At 35.1% G+C, this 7,171-nt stretch overlaps 1 pseudogene; it reads left to right on the top strand.

The window, feature by feature from the left end:
- The first annotated feature begins 5,383 nt into the window (after nucleotides 1-5,383).
- LOC102892340 lies at nucleotides 5,384-6,795 on the top strand (annotated as a pseudogene).
- The last annotated feature ends 376 nt before the right edge of the window (nucleotides 6,796-7,171 follow it).

Here is a 7,171-nt window from a genome sequence, read left to right as displayed (position 1 = left end):
CTGAAATGAAAACACTTCTCTTTTGCCTTTGTTTGGCTCTGTTGGCAGAGCCCAGAAATGACTTGCTTGGGCTCCTGGTATCACTGCTCTTGTAGCTCTATTCCCACTTAGTTCTTGGATGCTTAGAGGCTGGGTTGTGTCAAATAACAGTCACTAGCTTTGTCTGGAATGACTGAAACACGGTCAATAATCAGAGGGGTTCACCCCTCTGATTGTCTCACTTGGTCACACTCATTTCCCATGGATGAATCTCTCTCAGAGTTATCAGCCACACGTCTCATGTTTATTTCCTGTCTCCAAAGTCCTCAGATACACAAGAACAATCTGAATCCTCACTGAGGACACAGGTCAAAGACATTGTGTGAAAGCTACTGGCACACACCTGGCAGTGCTGCCATCTAACTCCACCTGTGGGCCACTGCCCGCTACAGAGGATCTCCACTACATCTGGAGTAGCTGTCTTTGACTTATTTTACTTTGTCATTTTTTTTAACATGAAAAAATCTAATTGTCTTTATTAAGCAAGTCATAAATCAGGCAGCATCCCATCTAGCAACTTTCAGGGCACTCTCAACTTTGTCTTTTTTTAAAAAGTCACTGAAACTGTTTTACAAATTATATCTCTTGGGATTTTATTTGTTTGGGAATATAATTAAATTGCAAAATGGAAGGAGATCAACACCTTCATTTTGTAGCTGGAAAAAAAAGCTGAAGTCCATGAAAGTAAAGTTTTCAGTTTCACTAATTATTTCCTGAGCATATATAACAGTTTTTGTATTAGCCCCAACATCAGCTGTGCTGTCTTTTCCACTTCAGTTCATGCTTCTCATCTTTCCAAATGTTGTCCAGTTCATTTCCTCTAAGTTGATCTAATTTAATCAAAATCATTTTAAGATGATCAGCATGGCCACTGCAAGTGCCACCAAATGGCCCTGAAACATCACTGCAATGAATTGCCCATGTGGGGCCAGTTAGCCCAAGTTTCCATTGACTTCTCACAGACCTGCCAAAATGTAAATTGGTCCTATCTTGTGAAAGTACAAACTAATCTGTTGCAACCTCAAATTCTTTTTTAATAAGTGAGGCGTGAAGAATAAATAAAATATGGGTCATAACTTCTACAGGTTAGGAGTGCTTGTATATGAAGCTATTTCAAAGAAAATATTTCGATTCAATATAAACGCACATGTTTATATGTGTGTATTCACTACTATCTCTAAGGAGTAGTGTTAAATATTTTTTGGAAGAGTTAGGTTACAAATAAACATAATCAATAAATAATTTCTAGAGTTTCATATAAAAACAAAGTAAAAGAAGAATCAAAATTAAACAATTTCTGGTGCTTGACCTATTTCCTGTGAATATTTTTAAATGCAAATTTGGGAAACATTTTTCTCATGGAAAAGCCAGGAAAACATTTAAAATATATTTTCAGCAAGATTTAGAATGCTATTGACATACATTATCTCTATCTTCATTGAATTTAAGTAGCATTATTCGGTTATAAGGGGAAAAATATCTATCAACACAAAAATAATTTTAACACAGCTAAAATGTTTTTGTCCAGTATATGTTATAACTCCCTCATTTTGAACTAGAAGAGAATCATATGAAGATGGTACTTGGCTGGTCATGAGATGGAAAATGCAATATGATTCCTCCTCGATTTCTCATATGTTCTACAAAGCAACAAAATCATTGAAGTCCACATGTGCCCAGTGTGCTTGATTCTCTTTGGAACCTAGAAGAGGAGATTATATTCCCTCAGGTTTCTGGGGACAGAACTGAGTTGCCTTTTAGGAGTAGGTAAGGAGAAAGGAAACACAAAACTGGAAGGTTATTAATTTGCGGGTTTTGTTGGAATGTCTGAGAATCACTCTATGTATAAAATTGAGGTTTGGACACAAGGTTAAATATATTTCAAGGAAGCATAGAGTCCCTGGGTGTGATGAAAGTCACATACACTAATTGTATCTTTCTCAAAACCCTGAGGGAACATAACAGTCTTGTACTTCCTTGTCTCAGTAGGTGTTCCTTCCTGTGTTTGGGTTCTAGAACATTCCTTCTGAAAACCTTTTTCTCCTCCTTCAAAATCTTCACTCAAGGTAAACCTACCTCTGATTCCCTTTGGCATATTTGGTCCTCCCAAGGCTAGGCTTTTGCTGTGATCATACCTTGATTGCAATGATTATCTAATCTTATTAAAATTGTTGGTTTCCATGCCTGTCTCCTCACTGGACTGAAAACTCTTTAAAGTCAAAGGTAGCATTGTTGATTCTTATATCCCCATGAGTGAAAGTACAAAAGAAGTGGAGTAAAATGTTAGTGAAAACATTAGCAATTAGTAATTGCTCACCTTAATGTTCATTTATTTTATAGATAAAAGACAATATGTCTGGCTACTATCAATAAACAAATATAGGATTTCTTACCAAGGACATTTGGCACGCTTATTAAATACAACCTCTGAGTTTTATGTTATTTTATATCCTCTATTCTCAAAAATGACATTTTATTGGGTATTATTATAAATAAAAACAACCGTGTCAGTGAACACATCCTTTCATTCATTGAGTGTCCACCTTTTGGTGGGCTAACTTTCTGAAATAAAAAGTTGAAGACCAGTCTGAAGTTGGTGTCTGTATGAGGCATGTGTGTATCACATTTAAGCCTTTCAAGGAGTTTACTTTCTCATATGAAAAAGGTAGAAGAGTTTAAAGGAGGGAAAATGCTAAACTAGAACCATCATATATCATTTAGCTTATTCATTTTACAAATATTTGCAGTTCTGTGTTTATGAACACTTAGGAAGGTAGATTTGGTTTGTTGACCATATTAATGCTTTTTAAATCAGGCTTATTAAGGTAATTCATGTCCAGAAATTATGAGAAGTTCATATGAATACTGCGTGGTATGTGTTGGGTCCTTCCTGCTACTGGCATTCAGAATTCCCTTCCCCTGTGCATAGAGATGATTGTCATGGGCTCTTTCATAGACACCTAGGGACACCAGCGCCAATCCTGTATTTGATGCACATATGGTCATCACCACTCATCCTCACTCTGTATTGTTCTCCCCTACTCAGGAATTCACAATTACTTTTGTTTCCAACTACAGAATTTTTTTATAAGTAATTAATATGTAAGTTGAAGAGTTTAATTTGAATCATCTGAGAAAGGATTTAACTATGATTTATTTTGTAAAAAGACAACAAAATATCCTAAATTTTGCTAATAATTGATGTTTCAAAATGATGGAGAAATTACCTGTTGAAGATTTTATGTATGGTAATGAGCATCTGGTATAAATGTGATAAGGCACAACCAGGCTGCTTTACTAGTAACAGTACACCTGTAACTTCAGACTCCCAGGAATGTTTTCCCATTATAGCTTTTATTTTTTATTTTGGTGCACTCATTTCTTGTTTCTTTCTAAAGATTATAAAATTATGCATCTTTATTGTGCCTAATTTGGAACATATAAAATATATAAAGGAGAGAATAAAAACTTTTCTATGTAGAGACAGCCATTGTTAACATTTTGGTAATTTTTCTTAGTCTTTTTTAAGTCTTTCTTAGTCTCGTTAATGGATACATATTATTTTTGATAAAATGATCACTTAGTTTTAACTGATACACTTTTATATTTTATCTGCCCTTTTTAACCACAGCAGCAAGTACAAAACAGCTTCTCCCCTGTGAGGAACTCTGTCTGTTAATGAAAAATATGCTCAAATGTACTTAAAATGAGAGATGAGATTCATTATTTCATGGTCTTGATAAGGCCAAGAAAGATATTGTTATAATTTCAACTGATTTGTCTCAGAGACATTTATAAGACCTCAAATAACATTTCACAGTTCAAAAATCATATTTATTGATGAAGTTTAGATACCACCATTTCTTAAGAAAGCTGAGTTGAGGAGAAAAACAACTTCACTTAAAATTTGACTACTCACAGTAGATATTTTTTTTCACATCTTGGAAACAGAAACAATTTTTCGTTGTTAATATATTTGCAAATCACATTCAAAGCTTCTATCTTCACATTGCAACACAGAGCCTCCGAGGACAATGTACTTATAGAATTAGCATCTGAAAAACAAATTGCCCTTTAGTGAGAAACTCCTGTAACTTCTGGGTCAACTTTCAAGGGAACACCCACTACAATCTGCCACAACCTCAAAACACTTGGTGGTATTTTTGATAACCCATGGTTTGAATTAGGATTTTATAATTTAGTAGAAAGAAAAAGTGAGAAAAGAATCAACTGATTTTGGAATATGATCTTTTGCTTAGATATAAACACCTTAGTGAAAGGTTATAATAATATCATCCCTTTTGCTAAAATGGAATAAGTATTAAGATTTTTAAAGGTTGTGGTATCATTTAATTTTTCTGGTGAATATATTTTAAATTCTACTTAAGCTTGTGGTGAGCATGTGTAACCAGTGTCTGTTAGGTGTTCTGCACAAACAGGAAAATTTTGCTGAGAAGCAAAGTATTAGAGCTTTTTTGAGTGGAAGAGTAAGGAGAGAAAAATGATCCAATTTAATAATTTTACCTAAATCAAAAGTTAAAGTTTAAAGTGCTCTCCCAGGAGAGTACATGGCTAAAATCTGCTGAGTTGAGGGGAACCAGGATGCTGAGCACAAGGGAGAGTGACAGTTTAAGTGAGGGGTAAAAAGGCACATCAATAACATGAAAAAGTCAGCAATGGTTGCTTTTTCATGAGCTAATTATGGGCTTAAATAATCATTTAAAATAAAAGTATGCCAGTTATTTTGCCAAAGATCACAGTGAAAGGATATGTTGTTGAATTTCTAATTTTATGCTTTTCTTCTTCTGAAACTTAAGATTATACTAGGAAATTTGAAACATTTGGAAATATTCATCCAGGTTTTTATTATATTTCTCATTGAACTGAAATATGTCCTTTTGAAGTTGTCTTGATAACTTAAATAAATCTTTAGTTAGCTCCTTTTTCCTTGGAATCCAAATGTTCTTAAGGTAGGTCTTGGGGGTGTTTGCATGCCTAGACTTGTAAACATGGCAAAAAACACTCGCTCTTATAAAGAGGAAGAGTATTCCCTTTTGGTCTGTCTTGCCTTCTTCTTAATGAATCTTTTGTTTAAAAATGTGTTTCCCACATATTTGACCACTTTTACCCCATTAAATATGTGGTTACAGAAAGAAATCTAACTATGGGAGGTGAACACACAGTGTAAACATATATATGCCTTACTATTAAAGTGTACAGCTGAAACTTATTGGATTTCTTTATCCAATGGCACTATAATTAATCAATTAATTAATTAATTAATTAAAATGTGTTTCCCAGGATGTGTCCTACTCGTGAGCCCTGTAGGGCCTGGGGAGGTACCAGCTGCCGCTCAGAAGGAGACGGAGGCCGCAGCTTGAGGAAGGCCCCGGCCCCTCATTACGCCTGGGTGCCTGTGTCTGGCAGAGCCGGTGTGAGACCAAGAGACAATCCTTTCTTGCGTCAGTATAATCAAGAGTTTTGTTCGGACCTTTGAGCACACACTGAGATAGTGAACTAGACGCAACGGATTAAAAAGGAACTTAGTGATTTGGCCCATGGCCCTCCAGCACAATGTTCTGCAGTTCTAGTTGGGGATATGTTTCATTGGCAAGCCACAGTTATGGGACTTAATGACAACCCATATCAAGGTGGTGTATTTTTGACAATTCATTTTCCTACATTCTACCCCTTCAAACCACTTAAGGTTGCGTGTACAACAAAAATTTATCATCCAGATATTAACAGTAATGGCAGCATTTGTCTCAATATTCTAAGATCACAATGGTCTCCTGCTTTAACTATTTCTAAAGTTCTTTTATTTATTTGTTCACTGCTGTGTAATCCAAACCCTAGTGACCCCCTAGTGCCAGAGACTGCACAGATCTATAAAACAGACAGAGATAAGTATAACAGAATATCTCAGGAATGGACTCAGAAGGATGCCATGTGATGCCAAGTCAGAATAACCTGCGTTTAAGCTGGAATAAACTTTAAATTACTGTTCCTTTTTTTGATTTTCTTATCCAGCTGCTCCCCTATCAGACTTCATCTTTTTTAGTTTTATTTTTTTTGTTGTTTACCTTCCTCCATTCATTCACATGCTTAACTGAGAAGGCTTAAGTTCTTCTAGCTTTAAACAATAACTGCTTTTAGAAACAAAAGTAGTTACAAAAGAACAGTTGCCCAAGATTCAGAATTTTTTAAAAAATGGAGAAGGTGTGTTATGTGGTCAATGTCCTCACTCTAACTTGGTTATGAGACTAAAACCATTCCTCACTGCTCTAACAAGCTGAAGAAGTCATCTGAGGTGGAGGGAGATGGATGCTCAGTTGTCACATCAAAGGAAACAGCATTATTCTAACTGCATCCATTCTTGTTTAAGCTTTCCACTGTTAGAGATCTGAGGTCACATATATACTTTATGCTCATAACTGATGAAGCTGGATAATTGGTATTGAATTAATAGCATCAGCAGAACAGAAAATATGATGTATTTTATGCATGTCAATAAAGAAATGACCTGTTCTTTTTCTACGGAGAATGGAAATTGGAAGTAAAACCTTCTTTGTATTACAAAATAGGGTCTCAAACATTTTGTAATTTTCTTTTAAATTGTTAGGATGCTTGGTGCTATTAGTCAATCTATCTTCCAATACACTGTTTAATATAGCACTGAATAAATGATGCAAATTGTCAATGGATGGGTGATCAACTAATAGCTCTGCTAGTAATTAATTTATTTTTCTTCAATAAAGTTACATAAAACAATGAGTTAGCTGCCTGGATTAATCATTATGGGAAATAATCTTTCGTAAATGCGAAGTTGTTTTTGTAAATACCATTAAGACTTGCTTCATTGTTTGACATCAAATGATGTAAAGTTAAAGAGTGAATATTTTGCCATGTTCAGTTAAAAGTGCACAGTCTGTCGCAGGTTGACACATTGACTGACCTGATTTATGCAGAATTAATAAGGTATTCGGATAGTGTAGCTTTAGTATGCTGCACCTTGTACTGGCAGCCCTGGAGTTCATAGATGGACTTGAGACCCAGCAGTTTTGAACATGTATATGAAGTTTAAGAAATTTATTTTCCAGGTATAACCCCTACCTAAGTAATTTTTTTCTTC

The sequence above is a fragment of the Pteropus alecto genome, unplaced genomic scaffold (genome assembly GCF_000325575.1).
Source record: "Pteropus alecto unplaced genomic scaffold, ASM32557v1 scaffold124, whole genome shotgun sequence".
NCBI lineage: Eukaryota > Metazoa > Chordata > Mammalia > Chiroptera > Pteropodidae > Pteropus > Pteropus alecto.
This window is presented reverse-complemented; position numbering and strand designations above follow the sequence as displayed.